The sequence below is a fragment of the Equus caballus genome, unplaced genomic scaffold (genome assembly GCF_041296265.1).
Source record: "Equus caballus isolate H_3958 breed thoroughbred unplaced genomic scaffold, TB-T2T haplotype2-0000451, whole genome shotgun sequence".
NCBI lineage: Eukaryota > Metazoa > Chordata > Mammalia > Perissodactyla > Equidae > Equus > Equus caballus.
Window position 1 is genome coordinate 1,292,010 of NW_027221893.1, and position 20,218 is coordinate 1,312,227.

General features: G+C 39.5%; 1 pseudogene; it reads left to right on the forward strand.

The window, feature by feature from the left end:
• Positions 1-20,218, forward strand: part of LOC138922105 (heparan sulfate glucosamine 3-O-sulfotransferase 4-like) — a 144,871-nt pseudogene that overhangs the window by 74,325 nt on the left and 50,328 nt on the right.

Genomic DNA, 20,218 nt, shown 5'->3' on the forward strand with positions numbered 1-20,218 from the left:
GTGAGACTTCATAGATAAATGCCTCAAGAGGAAAACTGATGCAGAGTAAGTCTCACTTCTCTGTTCTTTCCTTCTGTCTCTGATCTTTCCTCCTAAAGTTCTGGCTAAGCTGGCAGCCCTGAACCCCCATTTATATTACCCTCAGCCCCATGCAATGGCCTATATCTCTGCTGGTTTGTGTCCCTTGTATGGACTGCCCCTGTCTCTCCTTTCAGCTTCTTGACCTGTGCCAATAATTGACAAATGTCCTGTGGAAAATATCAGCATGCAGAAAATTGGGCTCACCTCAGTGAGCTTTCCTTTCTAGGGTCTGGATTTTAAATTCTGGCTGCCACGGAAACCCTCTGATGCTTTCAAACAGATGAATTTTGCCGTGCTGTTGGCTTTTATCATTGCTCTTGGTGGGAGTGTTGGTCTGCTACAAGCTACTCCACTTTAGAAGAATCTAGAGGCTCAGAGTTTGATATTCTACTCAGATTTCCTGCCTGGGGCCTAATAGTGCTTGTCAATATCTGTTCTTTGTTGCCATTGAGCAACCAATTATGGCCTTGCCAAGATGAATGATTATCAAGGACACTTTTTTAGCATTTGGAGTTTATGGTTATTGTTCCCATCTATTAACACCTTCTGTAATCATTGCACCCTATAAGATGGGAATCACGATCCTCGTTCTGTAAATGAGGTAACAGATCTTTCAGGGGTGATGAAGCGGATCGCTCAAGATCACACAGGAAAAACTGCCATTGTTTGGACTCAAACAGAAACCATTAGACAATAAGTTTTTCTACTTCATCCATGTTACTTTTCCTGAAAGAAGTTTCTAGATATGGAAGAATTTCCAAGTATTTTAATTTATTTATCCTTTTATTTATTTATTTATTTACTTATTTATCCTTAATCACAAGTAATATGACAGGTAGGTACTTGGACTCTTATGGTCAGAGACCTGCATTCACATTCAAAATCTTCCATTGAATGCTGATAAGACCCTTTTTAAGTTACCTTTTTAATCTTCTATTTTCTCACCTTAAAAGTACGGATAATAAATTGTACCTTGTTCTCAGGTATGTTAAGAATGGCAAAAGAATGAATGCGCGTGAAGAGCTTAGAACACCTCATGCCGTCCAGCAGGAGTTCATGTTAGCCCTCATATTTAATTATAACATTCTTGTTGTGCTGTTGCTATTGTTGTGTCTGACGCCTCTTGACCATTGCCAGCACTCCCTGTATTTCCATTTCCTTCCAAGGCTTCCCGTGTAATATTCAAGTGATGAGTTTGCAGAGATCCAAAAGCACTGCTCATAAACCATTCAGACAGCAGATGCTTACATTTTATTGCCAGGGACATCTCTGCTTTGTCTTCAGTCGGTAGAACCGTGAGTAACAGTCGGAATCCTGGGTTCTTGGAAAACAATGTTACTCGAACTGTAAGTTTCTTTACCCAAGCAAGCCTTGAGAAATCAAGAGCCTTTGAGGATATTGACTGGAGCAAGGGATTTCCTGTTGTGTCATCTTTTGGCTGCTGTCTGAAGGCGCACTTCATTCTCTGCTGGTGAAGCTGTCCATTGCTTCTCATATCCTGTCATCATAGAAGTGGCAGAGGCTGTGTGACATCCCGGAAGAAAGGAGTGTTTTGACATAAGTATGCGGTGAGCTTGGGGTGGAAGGAGGGGGCAAAGAAGTCAGCCTGCTACTCCACTCCACAGAGGGGCAATTCCGAGAAGGAAGATGCACCCAGGCTGGCTTTTCTCTCTCTGGGAATGCAGAGAGCGGTCACAGAGCTGCTAGGAGGCCGTGATTCATAGTGTTGAGTGGGCCTCCGAGTGTGAAAGCCAGGATACAGGCATGTATCAGTGAGTATACCAAGATGTGTTGCGGGAACACTTAACCCCAAAGTCTCTGGCTTACAACCACAAAGGTCTGTTTCTCACATTTCATGTCCGTTTTGGGTCAGCTGTAATTATGCTACACAACTGATTTTCTCTGGGATCCAGGCTAATAGAGCTGCATTAACGTATCTGGTACATGAATGGTTTTATGGCAGAGAGAAAGGAGAACATAGCCGAATACCATAAACATACAGTGACTCTTAAAGCTTTTGATTAGAAATGTTTGCTTGAAACTTTCATGTTTCTTTCATTGGCCAAAAGAAGTCACAAGGACAATCTTGATGTCCTTGTGGGTGGAGAAAAATAATCCTTCTCTAGGGAGAGGCAGTGAACATTTGGAACAATACTGTAATCTACCACAAGGATGAGTTCATCCATAAAGAAAGGGGTTGGATGCCCAAGGATGGGTTGTTGAAGCAATCTGAATATCCAGCGCCAGCGGCTGGGAAGTGCTGAGCTATAGAAGGCTTTACAGCACCCTAGCCTTTCAGACGTTTGTCTCCCGTCCTCTCTTGGAGCCTGCAATCCCGTTATGAGATATTCTGACCCGGAGACCTTTCCTCATCAGGAATGCCCACCTGCCTTCTCTGGCAGCACTTCCCTGGACGTTGAGCATAGCACAGATATTACATGTGTGATCCCTCTAAGGAGCAAATAAAGGCTTTCTTGAAGATCCCAGGTATGCAGTCTCTTTGGTGGTGTGTCTGAAGCAAGAAGGTCCTGTGCAATTTGAGTACCCCAAGTGTTGGGGTCTCTTCAGTGAGGAAAAGCCACATTTGCATGTTTGTGGAGCAGACTGGAACTGTAAGCTACAATTTCCCTGAGCCCTCCTTTTCCTTTGGTCGCTGCCGTCTTGAAGTGGAATGATGGGTGTTGTGAGTGGTTTCCATGCCACCTGCACTCAAATTCTCATTGTTACCTTCAAGTGCCATTTCTTTTCAAAGCTCCATGCCTTTCAAACATTCTCTACTGGCTGGATTTTGTAGGGCTTGCCCTCACAGTGAGCTCTTACTCATTCTTTTTTGTTAATAGACGAAAAATATGTCCCCAATGAAATATTTATCATTTATATAGCACAAGTCATAGATCTTTAGAGACAAAAGATAAGCCAATGGAAAACAAAATTTGTTACCTTTAATTTCAGGACCCAGAGATAGCTATTGTTTGTGTTTTAGTGTCTAACTTTGCCGACCTTTCTCTATGAACCATCACCAGCAATTTGAATGATATCATGTGCATGGTGATTAGCAGTGTGGAGGCTGGAGACAGCCTGGGATCCATCATAAGCTGGCCCCACTGCTCATAACTTGATGGTCTTGGGCGAGTTATTGAAATTCTCCAAATGTGTTTCCTCATCTGTAAAATGGTAATTTTACTTTTCATATGATTGTTAGGATCCTGTGAACTATTTCTTAAAATGTTCCTAGAATGCTGCCTAACACACATACTAAGTGCTTGATGTTGATAGCTATATTTTTCTTGATAATCTATTAATATATTTCTATATCAGTAAATCTACATTCATACCATCCTTTTTAATGAAATGATTATATTACAATAGCAGTGTATATAACATAATTCTTTGAATCAGTTTTCTATTGTAGAATATTTAAGATGCTTTTTTCGTTTTTAACTATTATCGGAAAAAAACTATGTCCTCAAATATTTATCTGGGAGAAATCCCTAGAATTTGGATTACTGAGACAAATAAATGGCCAGTTTTAGACCTTTTGCTATAAATTTCCAGTGCTCTCTCTATAATATTTGCCGGAAGTCTCTGAGTCTGCTACACTTGACTCCATTCAATTCTATTATTTTTCTTAATGCTGTTTATTTGATAAGTGGAAAAAGTTGTCAAATTTTAATACAAATGTCTTTTAATTCTAGTCAAATTGAATGTTTAAAACATACCTTTGTTAGGGCTTTTTTTGCCTTTTTATGGAGGTGGCATCACCCTCTTAAATCTTTTGTCCATTTTTCTATTGGCCCGTCACTTTCTCTCCCTCCCTTTTTCCCTCCTTCCTTCCACTCCTCTCCCTCTTTCTCTTTCCCTCTTTCTCTCTCTGATGGAAATAACTTTCCTTTTCTAATTTCAAGTGCAGTACATGTCAGCTGGAATATAGATATATATCAAAGAGAAAATGAAATTTCCCATGAAACTATACCCTGAGACAACTTTATTTGCAGTGTCGTGTCTATCTTCCAAGATTTATCAGTGGTTCTCAGACTTCAGTGTGCATTAGAATGTCTTAGAGGGCTTGTTAAAACACAGATTTCTGAGTCCCATACCTAAAGTTTATGATTCAGTAGGTTTGGTCTGAGGCCTGGGAATTTGCCTTTCAGACAACTTCCCCGGTAATGCTGATGCTGCCGGTCTGGGGACCACAGATTGAGAACCATGCTTATATATGCACACGGACAAGATATACATACTGCTCGGTGACTTGCTGTCTTTTGCAAAATTTATCGCAGACATTATTCACGTGGTTCTGACCCACACTGGTATGCAGCAGAGTGTGTATTATTCCACTGTGTGGATGTACCTTATTTATTTGATATCAAAGGCATTTAAATTGTTGCAGCTTTTTTGTTATTACGATAACAGTACATCCTGTTTGTCTGAGTAGTGTATTTCTGCAGGCTTTTCTGTAAGACAATTTCCTAGAAGCCGAATTGTTGGTAAATGGGCATGCACATATAAAATTTGACACATTTCATTGCTCTCCAGAAAGATCCTACTAAAATTTACTTCTGCTTACCGGTGTAAGAGTCTCAGTTTCCTTACACTCTGGTCAAAGACAGAGTGTGATCTGACTTTGCCAGTCGGAGGAGAGGCAGATTGTATTTCACTCCTTGTAATACAGTTTCTTTTGTTATTTGTGATGTTACGCATTTTAAATATTGACCATTAACATTTCTCGTTAGGACATCATCTTTGCCCATTTTTCATTCTTATTGTTTCATAGAGGCTAGTTATTTAATGATAAATATTCAGCCTTTATAATACAGGTTGCAAATATTTTCCAATTTATCAAATACTTTTATTTACCTTTTTTGATGTGGAGGAAAAATTAATTCACCTTATATTTTATGTAAGATGTATTATATATTTTCTTTCATGTTACTTTCCTTCTTGATTTTATGTTTAGAAAGCCTTTTCCAATCTGATATCATTTGTTTATTCATTTATTCAACAATTATTTTTGCTTACTACTATGTACTAGAAGCTTTCCAAGGCACTGGGTATAAACAGCTAAAAATCCTGTCCTCATGAATCTTGCATTTTGGTATGAAGAGACAGACAGTAAGCAAAATAATAAAGAATTGATATAGGGGCCGGCCCTGTGGCTGAGTGGTTAAATTCATGCACTCCCCTTTGGTGACCGGGGGTTTGCAGTTCAGATGCTGGGCATGGACCTACACACGTCTCATCAAGCCATGCTGTGGCAGCATCCCACGTAGAAGAACTAGAATGACTTGCAACTACGATATACAACTGTGTACTGGGACTTTGGGGAGAAAAAAAAAAAAGAAGATTGGCAACAGATGTTAGCTCAGGGCCAATCTTCCTCACCAAAAAAAAAAAAAAATTGATATAATATTTTAGAAGCTGATGATGCTATGGAGAAAAAAGCAGGGGAGGATGATATGAATATTTGCTTAGATTTTCTTCAGTTTGTTTTTATAATTTCATTTTTCAATTTTTAATTTTACATTCATTTACAAATTATCTTGGGGTAAGGCCTGAGGTGTGGTTTAAACCTGTCTTTTATCTAAATTTATTTATTGAATATATTGTTCTTTCTCTATCTGAAATATCAACTTTAGGGTCCACTCAGTACTTACAGATTTGGGTCTATTTTCTTTCCTTTTTATTCTGGTTCATTGACCCACCTCTGTTATGGTCTCAGGAAGAAGTTTTTTTTTGTTCCTTTATGTATATTGTATTCTCTAATATTGCAACTTCTCCCTTCTTTTCACTCTTTTTCAGTCCTCTTTGGGCTATTCTGATCTGCTTATACTTGCTGATGAATTTTACAATCATATTGTCAAGTTTCAAATAAAATCACTTTGGGATTGTAGTTAATAATGTTAAATTTGTAGATTAATTTTAACGTCTTAAAATTGATACAGTATCGTCCCTCTAAGAACTTGGCTTGTATAACAGTGCATTCTGTTATCTTTATATTCTCCATCAAAGGATTAATATTTTTCATTTGGGTGGTGTGCGTTTCTCTGTAAAGCTATTTCAAGATGTTTTATATTTTTGTTGTTATTGTGAAAATTGCATACTATGCTTCTTAACTGGATATTAGTGCCATGTAAGGAAGCTAGTGGATTTTAAATTATATGTGAAATAATTTAATATGTAATATTAATTACATATGTATTCCACACACACACACACACACACACACACACACAGATATGGCCTGGACTGCCTACTGAACAATTTTAATAAAGTTGCAGTGGAATCTCTTGGACTTCTAAGTAGTATTGTGTGATCCACGAATAATGGATAGATGCCTCTGCCTTTCCAATTTTTATACAGTATTGCTGCATCTTCTATTTTCTCATTGCCAACCATTTCCAGAATGCTGCTAAGTAAAAGCTGAGACAATTTCCATTTCTTGTTCTTGGCTTTAATGAGAATCCCTCCATTGTCTCATCGGTAAATATGATGGAGCCCACATTTCTCGAACACTTAACATTTTCCAGGGCGTGCCTTGTGCTAGGCGCTGGAGGTCAGGAGCGTTTTATGTGTAGATGTTCTCAGCACTCACTTCTTGTCCTTTTATGACATGCCCTCCCTACAAGCAAGGTTTTTAAAAAATTTGTTAATTCACTCCTTATTTTACTAAGTGTTCTTACAGACTTTTTTTTTCCATGAAAGGTAAGTGAGGACTTCATTTCCTTGGTCCTTTTCTGTCAGAGAATTTCTTTTTTGCTGCTTTCACAAAGGGTTTCCAACCTGCCTGAAGAGACAGTGCCTGGTTCCAGCTGTTTTTCATCAGAACTGCATACTTTGTTTCATTGTCTCTGGCATCTAATGCTGCGATGGAGGAGATTGCCAACAATTTAATTTCTGTTTCTTTGCGTTTGACCTGGAACCCCGCCCCTCGGGTGGAACTAAAGTATCAAGATGTATCTAAATGTTGCTGTATTTTTTCACTTTTTTTCTGTGGTAATAAATGAGCCCTTCCATTTTGTCTCTTTTAGTATGTTTTCAGTTTCTCTTTCTCTCTCTCTCCCCGTCTCTTCCTCCTCTCTCTTTCTCCCTCCCTCCTCCTCTCTCTCACCCTCCCTTCCCTCTCTCTTTCGTTGTCTTCTTCTCTCTCTCTGTCCCCCTCCGTCTCCCTCTTTCACCCTCTTTCTGTCCTCCAGAGAGGCTCACTAGCCTCTGGGTGTGAATATGTTTGAAGTGAGGTAATCCTGGGGCTGGCTCGGTGGCATAGTGATTAAGTTTGTGTGTTCTGCTTCAGAGGCCTGGGGTTCACCGGTTTGGATCCTGGGTGCAGACCTACACACCACTCATCAAGCCATGCTGTGGCGGTGCCCACATCGGGGAACTAGAAGGACTTACAAGTAGGATATACCACTGGAGCTTTGGGGAGGAAGAAAAAGAGGAAGATTGGCAACAGATGTTAGTTCAGGGCCAATCTTCCTCACCAAAAAGCATACCTTAAAAACAAATTGGAAAAAAAGTGATAATCCTAGTTGTGGTCATTTAGTTTATATTTCATTCGTTGTATGTTTTCAGGGTTTCCAGTTTGTATTGTCCATCACCATCATCAACATAGCTAGAGGAGCCATTATAAAAGTAGTTTCTAATTAGCTTTATCTTTTTTTTCTTTCTTTTTTTACATTCAGAAAGAGCTTCTTCAATTTGTTTTGCTCAACAAGGTGTTGAAATTTCCTATATTGTCAGTTCAGCTCTTTACCACCTTTTGTGTTTTAATTCTGTAAATCATTCTTTCTTTCCTTGAATTAATTCCTTAACTTGGTCAGCTTCCTCTTTTTTTCCCTCAGTAAATTGCCTTATTATTTCCTCTTACTTTACAGGGTCTGTGTTTCTGTGATTTCCTTGAGAGTGAAAAGCAGATGGTATCTAAAATATCCCCGAGCAGTTTTTCTTGAAATACGATCCTCCGCTCTTGTCTGTTGGGTTCTGTTTAAATCCTCCTTCACGGTTACACATCTTTTTCACAAGCCTCTTGTGGTGCTGGAGGTGGTGTTTGTTCTTTTTAAATTTGTCGTTGAATGTGGACAGCCATATTCCAGCTTATTGTTTGCCCCAAAATTGCACAGCATTTTTCGAGGATGTTGCTGTGTTTACCCATGTGCCATTGGGATCCTTATCTGCGATCTAGTAAGATTGTTGTACGATGAAGTGAGATAATGTGTTTCAGGAGCTGAATCCATTGGCTAATGCTTGTTACTATTATTGTTATTACAATATTTTCTCAAGTTGGAGAGGAGGATGACCAAGGTTGGTCTCAAAAGGTCAAGGAGACCACAGCCTTGGGTGGGATGTGAAGGAGCTTTGGAGACCAAGGCAGTCCTGTCAGCAACTTCTCCACGCTTGCTAAAACTCCATGCCCGTGTCTGTTTGGTTGCTTGGTGGCAAAGTGGTGTGACTGAATCAGGCTCCCTTCTTGATGCTACTGGCTACTCATCAGGGCTGCGCTCTCCCTCAGCTTCCTATCTTTTGCGTCTCTAAGAGAGTCCTTATGGGATGCTGTTTGATTTCCCTCAGATTACATCTTGCTGTCAATACTCTCCAGAAAGGAAGTTGTCTGGTAATTCATTTCAGTGTCCTTACATCTGCAGCGTACGTCACCTATGTTTGTCAAAGTATTGACAAGTAGATGGCACCCTTCTGTAGATTCAGTGCTAGGGTGAAGTGCCCGTTTCATTTGTTCTCTGCTTGGTTCCTCTGTGTGTGAGTGCATGTGTGCATGTGTGTGTGTGTGTGTGTGTCCCCACATCAGAGATAGAACATTAGTCCAATTCTCACACCTCCATTTTCCCACAAGTCTTCTACTCATATAGTGCCAGCTCAGTTGTCAGTGTTCAATCCACTGAATCTCCGTGTCAATGGCACACACATGTACTGTGAGAGTTATCACAATCAGCTTTAATTATTCCTTTAAATTATTGTTCCCGGGGCTGGCCCCGTGGCCGAGTGGTTAAGTTCGTGCGCTCCACTGCGGTGGTCCAGGGTTTTGCTGGTTCAGATCCTGGCCGTGGACATGGCACCGCTCATCAAGCCATGCTGAGGCGGCATCCCACGTGCCACAACTAGAGGGACCTGCAACTAAGATATACAGCTATGTACTGGGGGGGATTTGGGGAGATAAAGCAGAAAAAAAAAATTGCTCTCTTCAGTAGACCATGAGCTTTCATAGAGACTGCCCTTACTCATTTTTTTAAAGTTGAACTTTTTATTTTGAAATAATGTAAGTTCACAGACAATAGTAAGAAATAATACAGAGAGGGTCCACCTGTCCCTTATGCCGTTTGCCCGATGGTAGCATGGTAATACCTCACAGAACTACAGTACAGATCCCAACTAGGATATTGACATTGATGAAATCCACTGACCTTTTTCAGTTTTCCCCACTTTTACTTGTACTCATTTGTGTGCATGAATGTGTCTGTAGGTTGTGCGTGTTGTGTGCACATGCGTATTTACTTCTGTGCAATTTTATCACATGCATAGGTGTGTGAGTCCTCTACCACAGGCAGGATACAGAAGCATTTCCATCACCACAAGGATTCCTCATGTGACCTTTTATAGCCACACCCGTATTCCTCCCAACAGTAACCCCCACAATCCCTAGATCCTGGGAACTACTAATCTGCTCTCCATTTTTATAATTCTGTCATTTCGAGAATGTTATATAAATGGAATCATGCTGTATGCTACCTTTTGAGGTTGGCTTTTTGCACTCAAGGTAATTCCCTGGACATTCATCCAAGTTGTTACGTGTGTCAGTAGTTTATTCCTTTTTGTTGCTGAGCAGTATTCCATGGTATGACTGTAGCCCAACTTAACTGTTCATCTGTCGAAAGACTTCTGAGCTGTTTCTAGTTTTGCTTATTAGGAAAAAAGCTGCTACGAACATTAGTATGCAGGTTTTTGTGTGAACGTAAGTTTCCATTTCGCCAGGCTAAATGCCCAAGAGTGCAGTTGCTAGATCATATGACAGTTTCACATTTAGTTTTATAAGAAACTGTCAAACTGTTTTCCAGAGTGGTGGTACCATTTTACATTCCCACCAGTGATGTGTGAGTGATTCAGGTTCTCTGCATCCTCGCCAGCGTTGGAGTTGTCACTGTTTTTAATTTTAGCCTTTCAGCCAGGTATATGGTGATACCTCATTGTGGCTTTAATTGGCATTTCCCTAATGGCTAATGATGTCGATTATCTTTTCATGTGTTCATTTGCTATTTGTATATCTTCTTCAGTGAAATATCTGTTCATGTCTTGTTTATATTGTCCAGTTGGATTGTTTGATTTTTAACATTGGGTTTTGAGAGTTCCTTATTTACTCCAGATATTAGTCCTTTGTGGGCTATGTGATCTGCACATATTTTATTCCAGTTTGTAGCTTGTGTTTTTATCTTCTTACTAGGACCTTTTGCAGAGCAAAAGTTTTTAATTTTAATGAGGTAAAGTTTATCAAAATTTCCTTGTATGAATCTTGCTATTGGTGTCAAGTCTAAGGAATTCTTTGTCTAGCCAGGATCTCAAAGATTTTCTCTTGTTTTTATTCTAAAAATGTTATAATTTTACATTTAAGCTCATAACTTGTTTTGTTATCTTTCCTATAAGGTTTGAGGTTTTGTTCTATGTTCATTTTTCTTCCTGTGCAAATTGTCCAATTGCATCATTTGTTGAAAAGGCTGCCTTTCCTGCATTGAATTGCTTTTGCACTTTTGTCTGAAATCACTTGGGCATATTTGTGTGGATCTATTTTTGAGTTCTCCATTCTGTTCCATTGATCTGTGTGTCTTTTCCTCCATCAGAGCCACACTGTCTTGATTACTGTAGCTATACAGTAAGCCTTAAAGTGAGCGATTCCTCTCACTTTGTTTTTCTTTTTCAAGATTATTTTAAATATTCTAGGGCCTGTACCTTGCTGTATAAATTTTGGAATACATTTGTCTATTTCTACAAAAACCTTGTGTGGATTTTGATAGGAATTCGTTAAATCTATAGATCAACTTCGGGAAATTTGACATCTTTACTATGTTGAGTCTTTCAATTCCTGAACATGATATGTCTCTCCATTTATTTAGATCTTCTTTGATTACTTTTATTTGCATTTCGTAATTTTCAGCATACAAATATTGTACTTGTCTTGTTAAATTTACAACTTTTATTTGCAGCGGTTGTAAATGATACTGTGTTTTTAATTTTCATTTATGCATATTCATTGTTAGTATGAACGTGCTGTTGGTTTTTGTGTGTTGATCTTGTATCCTGTCACCTTGATGAGCACACTTATTCCTTCTAGAAGGTTTGGAGGAATAGATTCCTTGGGATTTTTGTCAACAACCATGTTATTTGCAAATGGGGTAGTTTCACTTCTCCTTTCCAGGCTGTGTAGTTTTATTATGGTTTTCTTTGCCTTAATGCAGTGGCTAAAACTTCCAGTATTATGTTGAATAAGAATGTTGAGAGTGGACCTCCTTGCCTTGTTTCTGATATTAGTGAGAAAATGTATAGTCTTTCACCATCAAGTATGATGATCTTTATCAAGTTGATTTAGTTCCCCTCTATTCCTAACTTGCTGAGAGTTTTTATCATGAATGGTGTTGGATTTTGTCAAATGGTTTTGCTGCATCGGTTTTTTCTTCTTTAGCCTTTCGATACGGTGAATTACATTGATTGATTTTTGAGTTGGCCTTGCACACCTGAAATAAATCCCAGTTGGTCATGGTATGTAATTCTTTTCATACATTGTTGAATTTGCTAATATTTTCTTAAGGATTTTGCATCACAGTTCATGACAGATATTGATCTGTATTTTCCTTCTTTATATTGTCTTTGTGCTTTTTTTTAAACAGGATCATACAGGCCTCATAAAATTATTTGAGAAGGGGTTCCTCCTCTTTTATTTTGGAGAAGAGATTGTATGTAGTTGGTGTTTATTCTTCTTTAAAACGTTTGGTAAAATTCTGCAGCAAAACCATCTGTGTCCAGAGATTTTCTCTTTTGGGAGTGTTACAATCAGGAATTCAACTTCTTTAATAGTTATAGGGGTGTTCAAACTTTCTGTTTCATCTTCCTTGAGTTTTGATAGTGTGTGATTTTTGAGAAATTGTCCATTTCTTCTAAGTTGTTGAATTTATGAGCATAAAGTTGTTCATGGTAATTTCTTGTTATATTTTTTCGTTTTTTCTTTTCTTTTTTTTGTTTTTTTGAGAAAGATCAGCCCTGAGCTAACATCTGCCTGCAGTCCTCCTCTTTTTGCTGAGGAAGACTGGCCCTGAGCTAACATCCATGCCCAGCTTCCTCTATTTTATATGTGGGATGCCTGCCACAGCATGGCTTGACAAGTGGTGCGTAGGTCTGCACCTGGGATCCGAACCGGTTAACCCCGGCCACCAAAGTGGAACGTGTGAACCTAACGCTGTGCCACCAGACTGGCCCCTCTTGTTATCTTTTTAATAGCTCCAAGATCTGTAGTGATATCTCCTATTTCATTTCCGATATTGATGACTTGTGTCCTCTCTTTTTTATTTTTGTCAGTTTTTCTTGAGTTTTAGCTATTTTACTGATTTTTTTCAAACAACCAGTTTTTTCTTTCATTGATTTCTCTATTGTTTTCCTATTTTCAATTTCATTGATTTCTGCCTTTATTATTGCTTACCTATGCTTTCTTTGGGTTTATTTTGTTCTTTTTCTAGTTTCTTGAGGTAGGAATTTAGCTTATTAGTTTGAGATCTTTCTTCTTTTCTAAAGTTATCATTTAATGCTATAAATTTCCCTGTTTGTACTGCTTTAGCTGCATTACACGTATCTTGATATGTTTTATTTTCATTTTCATTTAGTTCTGTATATTTTTCTTTCTTTTGAGACTTCCTCTTGGACCCATAAATTATTCAGAACTGTGTTATTCAATTTCCAAATGTTTAGAGGTTTTTCCTGTTGTCTGTTAATGCTTTTTAGTTTGGTGTCATTGTGATCAGAGAAAATAGTTTGTTTGATTCCAGTTCTTTTAAGTTTATTGAGATTTATTTTATGTCCCAGGGTATTAGCTATCTTGGTGGATATTCTATGGTGCTTGAAAAAATGTATAGTCTGCTGTTGTAGGGTGGAATTTTATGTATATGTCATCTGAATCCTATTGGCTGATTGTATTCAGACCTTCTGTATCTTTTCTGATTTCCTGTAGTGGTTCTATCATTTTCTGAGAATGAAGTGTAAATGTTCCCAATTCTATCTGCAGATTTGTCTATTTCTCCTTTTATCACTATCAGTTTTTGCTTAATGTTTTTCAGGCTCTGTTGTTTGATAAGAAACACATTTAGAATCATTCTCTTACTCATTTTTATATTTCTAATACAGGGCCCAGCATATAATATCTGCTTTCAATAAATATTCCCTGAATTACTTAGCAAGTTAAAATTAAATAAGTACGTAGGTGAAAGATAGAAAATATTTCATTTTCTCAAGCTGCAATTCCCCCCCCGTTGTATAAATTATGCATCATATAGTGTTCAATTAAATCTTATTATTTCCTCATTTATGTTTATTAGTGTTGATTCAAAAATTAAGTTTGAGAAGGAGCAAACTTAGCAGAAAAAGCACAGACTTTCAAGTGAGATGGATTTGATTTTAGATATGAGCTGTGTGGCCAAACAGAAAATTTATCCTTTTTACTTTTCAGCTTTTTTGTCGGAAAGTGAAAATCATGACAGTCTATCCATTAGGAAACTTTTGGTGACAGAACTTCTGGCTTAAATAACAATAAAAAATTGGTTTATTTAACAGAAAATTTTGGCAGTAACTCATCCTAGGTGTGGCTTTATCCAGTCCCGAGCTTCATTTTGTCATCAGGGAATCTAGCTGTATTTCTTGATGATTCTCTAAATTTGGTCTTCCCTTAGTGCCAGTTTTATCCTCCTAGTGGCTTCCCTCATAGTGGCCAAAATGACTTTCACTGTTCCAGACCTCACAGCTTCTCACCTTCCCACCACAGCTTGGCTTGGAAAGGGTGAGCATCTCTTTGGGCCGTGCCTGCAGGGGCTTGTTCCCCAGAAGTGCCACAGACGTTTTCTTGCTTCTCATTGGCTTTCGCTGGATCACATGTGCATCCCTGAACCAATCACCATAACTAGTAAGACAGAGCTAAGAGTGATGTCAGTCCCAGTCATACCACTTGCCTGAGAATAAGGGTCTTTGTGGGAAATGGAATGCAGGGGAGTCAGACAACACATATCTGTTGTAGTTGCCAATATTTCAAGATTGTTATGAGGATTAGAAATAATATGCAGAGGGTACCCTTTGTAGAGCCTGGAATGGTTAGTTACATGTCCAGTAACTCTTGATATCGTAATGATGATGATGATTTGTAGAGTTTAAGTAGATGTCTCCAGAAGGTTCTTAGAATATTGTAGGGATGCCTGCAAGATAATTTGAGTTTTGAAAGTGGTTTTCTTGTGTATGTGAGGAAGATTGACCCTGAACTAACATTTGTTGCCAATCTTCCTCTTTTTTGTTTGAGGAAGACTGTCATTGAACCAACATCTGCGCCAATCTTCCTCCACTTTATGTGGGATGCTGCCACAGTGTGGCTTGACAAGCAGTGCTGGGTCCATGCCAGGATCCGAACCTGTGAACCCCAGGCTGCTGAAGTGTGGTGCACAAACCTAACCACTATGCTACCCCGCTGGCCTCTGAAAGTGTTTTTATCAAAAATGACACTTAACTTCTGAGGTCCAGGGAGATCTAATGACAATGGACTCTTAGCTGATCTTTCTATCTGTGGTCTAGCGTCCTTCAGACCATTCTGCATGTCGCCTCCAGGCTGAAATTCCTAACCTATAAATCTGATCAAATCACTACCCCAGTCGCAAGCTTCGGATGTCTCTCATTGTCTACAGCAGTGCCTTTCAGACTTTATTTGCATATGAGTCACACAGAGTATTGTTAAAACTCAGATTTTGATCTGGTCATTTCTAACAAGTTCCCGAGTATTGCTGCTCTGGGGGTGCACTTGGAGAAGATAGGCCTATAGAATAAAGAACAAACACTCTTATGTGGCCAAGACCTCAATAATCTGACCTCACCTACATCCATAGCCTCTTCTCCCATCATGCCCCAGCCTGCCCCACGCATTGCAGCCTTGCCTAAATGCTACAGGCATTTGCATCCCATTGACCTTTCACAAGGCCGTCTTTCTGTTTGAAAACTGTGTCCCCTCTGCCATCTTCCTTTCCAAGTCTTACTATTGCCGAATAATCTTCTAGTCTTTTGTTGGAAAGTTTATTTGACATGCCTTCCCGTGATCAGTTAAGAGCTCTTCCTATACAGTCTCATAGCACTGGATTCTTTTTGTCTCTGCCTTCCTATACAAATACTATTTTCTTGGTGATAGAAAGGGCTGCTTTTTTTAATGTTGGTAAAAACAACAGAAACAGTTTATTATGTGCTGAATCCTGGGTTAAAGACTTCCCATGTATTATCACATTCAGTCTCATGTAGTCCTCACATCTACCCTGGGAGGTAATTATTTCTTAACGTGTTAATCAGGACTCCCACTTGCAAAGGACAGAGTCTGGACACTGAATTCAGTTGATCCTTTAAAACAGAAGACTTTGTTGGTTCATATCACTGAACACTCCTGGGAGTAGGTATAGTCACACATATGGTTCAACCACAGACTGGATGAACAATATTCATGGTATATCTATCTGGCAAAGGACTCATGTCCAGAATGTATAAAGAATGCCTACAAATATATGCCTACAAAGTATAGATACACAAGAGCATTAAAACGGGCAAAAGGCTTGAACAGACAGTGTGTGAAAGAAGATGTACAAATAGCCAATAAATGGGGAAAAAAATGTTCAATATCATTAGTCATCCAGGAATACAAATGAAAACCACAATGAGATACTCTTCTGCAACCACTAGAATGGCAAAAACAAGCAAAACAAAACAAAAAACAAAATTGTCAAATCAAGTATTAGGATATGGAGCAGCTGCTGGTACATTACATTGCTTGCTGTGGGGAATATCAAATGGTACAACCATTTTGGAGAACTGCTTGTTAATTTCTTATAAAGTTAAACATCCGTTTACCTACTGACCCAGAAATTCCACTCCTAGTTATTTACCCAAGAGACATGTAGCTGTGTGTCCACGAAAAGACTTAAATAGCAATGCTCACAGCAGCTATATCACAATAGCCAAAACCTGGAAACAACTGAAATGTCCATCATTGGGTGAATGGATAGATAAATTGTGGTATATATTGACAGAGTGGGATATTATTCAACAACAGTAGGACAAGCAACTGATATATACAACAATATGGCTGTAGTTCAAAAACATTTTGTTGAGCAAATGAAGCCAGACACAAAAGGATATTTTTGTATGATAATATGTACTCATGATGATAGAAGTAAAAAAATGGTTGTTTCTAAGGGGCAGGGAATTGATCTGAAAGGGGCGTAAAGGGACTATCTGGGGTGATAGAGGTGTTGTATATCTTGCGTTCAGTGGGGGTTGCTTGGAAGTTTGCACTTGTCAAAACTCATTAAACCAAACACTTAAGAACTGTGTATTTTATTGTAAGAAAATTATACCTCCATAAAAATAATTATATAGTACAGGGGAAACTTGAAATAGAAGATGCTCACTGCTGTTACTGTGTCCATTTTATAGTAGAGATAAGTTTGAACTCAGAGACATCAAATGGCTTGCACAAGTTCACATAGCTGGTATGTGGTCTGCAAAGACTCCCAATAGCTGTACACTAACCACTCTATCATTCCATCTTCCTGGCATCTGCTACAAGATCTGGTGTGTAGTAGGAGTTCAGTGAATGGTTATAGAGTGAATGAAAGCGTTTGTGATGAGTGCTGGTAGAGTTGTGCCTTACCCAGGTAGTGGAGCCACAAATTCAGGAAGGTACGAGAGATGTAGAGGTGTGTCCTCATGCTAGGGTTAGTGCAAGGGCTGGCCCTGATACCCCCATCCCAGGAATAGTTTATGTTTCTGGGAATGAACTGTACCTACAGCAGCTAGATTTGCAGGACTTGTGGGAATGAGCATGTTGGTAGATGGACCACGATGACCACACAGTGCCATGTCTGGGTCTATATGTAGCTTTTGCAGAAAGCGAGTCTGAACCGCGTCGCCTATTTCCCTGGTATGGAATGGGAAATGAGAAACAAGAACATCTTTCTCCCCGACGAAGGAGTTCCCAGTGATTTTTCTGCACAAGGGGTTGTGTCACTTCTCTGCTTAAACTCACTGGTGTTCCCCATTGTCGAAGTGTGAATCCCACCCAACTAAGGATGTCTAGAGTCTGTGAAGCCCTCTCTATACAATTTTGGGGACCCTTTTCAAGGAAAATGGAAATAAAAATATATTTCAAGTAAATAAACATGACCACGTGAACATGCTGTAGGGCTCCTCCCAAGGTCTTGGATTGGCCCCAAGCAAGTGAGGGGCTAACTAAAGCTTCACCTTCGTTAGCTTCGGGGTAAAATTGCCTCTGTGCCCAAAGATTTTCACGTAATCTGATTCCTTCCTATCTCACTCAACTTGTCCCCTTACTGCTCATTTTTCCAACCCTCCACGCAGTTCCTGCCTCATGGAACTTCCCGGAATTGACTAGGCTAGTGGTTTCAACATCCATTCGGCCCAGTGTTCCCTGTCTATTACCAATATTTTGGAGGACCTCCTGAGGTGAAATTCATAGACAATATAACCGTTCCACATGCCTGATAAAAAATCAATATTATCTAATTGTAATCTAAAGGAGAAATAAAAATGAAATAATTTATTATAAAATAATATACATACCAATATGTAAATGCTTGGTTATGATGACACCAAAAGGCTAACCATGTACCCCTGATTTACGAACTCCCACTTTCCTCCCCTACCCTCACCCCATAGGGCTTGGTGCCTTCAGCATTGGGAAGCATTGTACAGGATCATTTCTGACTCTGGTTTTAGCAGACCCTATACCTTCTCTCCGGGCTGCCTTCCCCCACTGGTCCTATCTTCTAAAATCCTCCAGAACCAAGGCTCAGACAGTGGCCCTCATCTCAGCCCTCCCAGAAGCTTCCATTGACAGCTCACTTCTCCAGAGGCGATCGATACCTTTGTCATCTGTACCTCCAACATCCATCCAGACTTGTGGTTTGCCCTAGCTGAACCACATCATTCCTACAAATTTATCTAAACCATTTCAGTTAATGACCAAGACATTCAACTCCATATTGAGTGTTTCACATCCTTTTGTCTTAGTACAAATTAAAATAAGTTTTGAAGGAAGAAAATTGACCAAAACTTGACTCTTTAGAGATTCAAAGTAAAAAAATAAGAAAGTAAAAAAATAAGAAAGTAAACAGAGGAAGAAGTCCCTAAGGACATAGAGCGTTTCTGAAATGTACTCGAGATTTGTTCAGTGTTTATTCGACATGTAAAATTAACATGAAGTTGTCTTGAGACAAATTATCTTTTTTTAAATATTTTTAGATGTCTGGCCATAAAGAACACCTGGACGAATGGACAGACGCTCCAAAGGGAATGCAATCTTGAGGGGCGAACTGGGTCCAGGTGGAGGGATTGTTTGAGAGACGTGGACAGGGAGCTGCGTCTTGGGGTCTGGCATCCGGACAGAAGGCTCCTGGGTCTGCGATCAGCATGGGATGCCTTTCTAAGGGCTTGATATGGTGATGGAGGCTTCTTCATTGTTGGCCTCAGATGGGTGGCCCTCTGGCTTCCTAGATGCTCCTAGGTTGATGAGGGACTGACCAGAGTAGGGGAGCTGAATCAGAGAATGATGACCCCCAGGGGAGGAGCCGTTAGAGCAGAAGGGAAGTCAAGGGCGTTTGGAAGGAGACAGATTTGAGATTGAATCTAAGCTCTGTCTCTGCTAAATAGGGAGATTTGGGATAAAAAATTTTACCTCCTAGTTCCCCAGTTTTCTCATCTTCAAAATGGGGCTAAAATAGCACATACTGAAAAATTCATTTTAAGTGAAAATTATACTTGATTGTACATGTTAAAAATTTAAGTCAATACCTGGAACACGGTCAGTAATCAATACATGATAGCAATGATTGCAATCATTACAATTGGAATTATAAAAACAGCAATATAATAAGAATAGAAATTACAATAACAAAAAGCTAACAAGATCAGATCCCCATTGAGGACTTAGGGTATAACCCAAGAAAAGGCAGAAGCCCATTTAGGTGGTGGCCAGGTGGTAAGGATGGGGCAAAAGCAGCCCTTTGGCTTCCCTGGGTGTCCAGGATCAGATTTCAAAGACACCAGTTATCTAATGCAGGAATACTTCTTAATATTATTGTTCACGGTAACTTTTATTGTTTATCGTAGTTTGTAGTAAAGAAGTCAATCCTGCCCAAGACATCTGGTCTTTGTCTTTGGCTTACTGGGAGGTGATCCAGTGTTCTGCTTGATAGGACATGGTTTTTGTTTTGCTTGGGACCTGGGGTCACACTGGGTGGTGAAACAATACGATTTAGGGTGGGGGATGGCCACACGTTGGGGTAAGGGTGAGCCATGCCAGAAAGGCCAACAATGTGATTTGGGGTGGGGGCTTTGGGACACGGGTGGAAGGGTGGAGACTGAGACTGAGATCAGCCACAAGGGCAATCCCTCATGTTGACATAGTGAAGTCCCCTGAGAACTCTGATCATGGAGGCTCAAGGAGCATCCTTGGGTGGCACTGTTCTGTGCATATTGTCACACATGGATGCCAGGAGGGTAACGTGTCCTTAACTCCATGGGGAGAAGACAACGGGACCTCCCCTTTTAGCACTTTTCCTGGACTCTACTCCATACATCTCTTCCTTTGGGTCATCTTTTCTGTATCCTTTCTCTGTGTAAGCTATAATTATGAGCATAACAATTTTCAGTGAGTTTTGTGAGGTTTTTTTAGTGAATTATCAAACTTTAGGGTATTTTTGGGAACCCATCAAACTTGCGGTTGGTGTCAGAAGTGAGGCAGTCTTGGGGACTGTGCCCTCTAACTTCAAGTTGTCCTAAACCGTCACAGATAGGAAGCTCACAGAAGGTATAAAGAACATTTAAATTCATCCGTAAT